The sequence below is a fragment of the Fukomys damarensis genome, unplaced genomic scaffold, assembly GCF_012274545.1.
Source record: "Fukomys damarensis isolate Sample0158 unplaced genomic scaffold, DMR_v1.0_HiC HiC_scaffold_6, whole genome shotgun sequence".
NCBI classification, from domain to species: Eukaryota; Metazoa; Chordata; class Mammalia; order Rodentia; family Bathyergidae; genus Fukomys; species Fukomys damarensis.
In genome coordinates this window covers 12,836,913-12,839,234 of record NW_022900918.1, presented here as the reverse complement: position 1 = coordinate 12,839,234, position 2,322 = coordinate 12,836,913, and the positions used below count along the sequence as shown (strand labels likewise).

At 35.8% G+C, this 2,322-nt stretch overlaps 1 protein-coding gene across 9 annotated transcripts in view; it reads right to left on the bottom strand.

Annotated features, from left to right (window-relative positions):
• Positions 1 to 2,322, bottom strand: part of Lmo7 (LIM domain 7) — a 215,957-nt gene that overhangs the window by 5,899 nt on the left and 207,736 nt on the right. The gene's annotated exons all lie outside the window — the stretch shown is intronic.

The window sequence follows — 2,322 nt, the reverse complement described above, 5'->3', positions numbered from 1 at the left end:
AAAAAAAAAAAAGAAGAAGTACCAAACAAATGATAAAGAAAATTTAGAAAGAAAATATCTTTAAATAAAGGCTAAGATTAAGGAGACACCCCTTATAGCCTTAATAGACATATAAATCTTAAAATCTTTCAAAATTCAACCAAAAACTACATCTCAAGCACTTAAATAAGTATTGGGGTAGACATTATAACTAAGATTTTAAAGTTGATCTTCACAACACTATACAAGATGTTGTTTTAATCTCAGAGAGGTTAACTTGTCCACAGTAAAAGCCAGTCAGTAGCTTTCAAATCACTGTCATCCTGAGCAACCAGGCAGTACTTTCCACAAGGCTCTCATTCATTCACCACTCAAACTCTAGCTTTCAACAACTGATTAGTGTCTACATCATAAGAAGCATTAATCAGCCACTTTCCTCAAGTTGAATGCACATTTCAAAGAGGATTTAGCTTACAAACTGATTTAAATATATCTTTTAGAATGCCTTTCTTAATGTTATATACTTACACTGATAGTGACCAATAAAAATTAACTCCAAATTATGAAGGTTTTTCCTACAAGGTCAAGTTTTTTGTTATTGCCCTTAAGACATTTTTCTCTTACCAAGTTTAAAATGCTCTGTTTACTTTAACATTATAAAAGTAATATATCAACACACAAAGAAAAACTCAAGCAATACAGAAGGGTATCTGAGGGAGGGCAAGTGTCCGCCTTCCTCCCTTGGTTACAGTAACTACCATAAATTCCTTACCACCCCGATCCCTAAACATAACCACTGTTAACTGTGGGTCCTTCCAAACCTTTCTAATCTATGCAAGCAAATATTTGCATATACATTCAAATTTACACAAGTATAGGCATGTTTATATACATATACAATGTGCTTGTATGTTTAACCATGTATCAAACGGGATTATTCCACACACAGTCTTCAATACCTTGCTACCACTTAATATATACTGTCTTAGCTCATTCTCGTGTCCGTTCATGTGATGGTCTGTACCCTGGAGGCCCCCGTGAGCCAGGCTTCTGTATCCACTGCCCTGTGCACTCCCCTCCTGCTCACTCCAGGACTAGCCTGGCTAGTGAGGTATCAGCTAACATGTTGCACTAGAATGTGATAAACACAGGCCAGGGACTGTCCTTTTGGTAAGACCACCCCTGAATCCAGTACCATCCCCTGAAGCAGCCCCCACAGATATATAAAAAGGCCCACAGGAAAACAGAGATTCCTAGTGAAGAGCTCTGACTGGGCTCTCAGCAGAATCTCTACATGAAGGGCAGGAAATCACAGCAAGATATGTACAGCTTCTGAGCTAAGAATTCTGTTTTTTCTTTCTTTTTCTTTTTCTTTTTTTTTGAGACAGGGCCTTGCTATGTATTCCAGGCTGGCCTCAAACTCATGGTGATCCTCCTGCCTCAGTCTCCAGAATGCTGAGATTACAGGCATGCACTATGACTCCTAGCTTTTCATATTTTCAAAGGATAATTTTTAAAAATGTGACAGAGACCGCTACACAAAAAATCTTGCCTATTCCAGCACTCAAGTTATAGTTGTTCTATAGTTGCTCAAGTGCCAGCCAACACCATGCAAAGAACCGCATAGGTAACTCTCAGAATTTAAAGAATGAATTGTTATTTTAACTCCTAAGTTTTGAGGTGGTGTATCATACAAAAATATGCCTCTGTCATTGTTTAATAATTGTATAGTATTCTATCTTATGGTACATAAGTATTTATTGAACTACTAAATATCCTCTTAACAGTGTGATTTATTTTGCCATTGTCAATGTTTAAGTATACATTTTTGATATGTTTTTGCATACTTATCCAAATGTATCCAGAATAGTACTAGAAACTAAACTGCATATAAAATAGTACTAGAATATAAAATAACATACATATAAAATAGCATACATATATGGAGATACCTCAAAGAGCTTGGACTGGAGGTTCCATTTGACCCAGCCATCCCTCTGCTGGGTGTCTTTCCAAAAGAACTAAAAGAATCATATCACAGAGAAGTATGCACACCCATGTTTATAGTGTCACAGTTTGTAATAGCTAAAATTTGGAAACAAACCATGTGCCCATCCGTTGGAGACTGGATAAAGAAGATGTGGTTTTTCTATAAAATGGAATATTATTCAGCCATAAAGAATGAGAAAATAGATTAATTCATAGGAAAATGGATACATATTGAAGATATATATTGAAGTGAAATAAATAAGGCACACGTGTAAATACCGAATAGTTTCTCTGGTGTGAATAATCTGTAATAGTACATAAGATCCTAATGATATAATGGACATTGTGAAATAG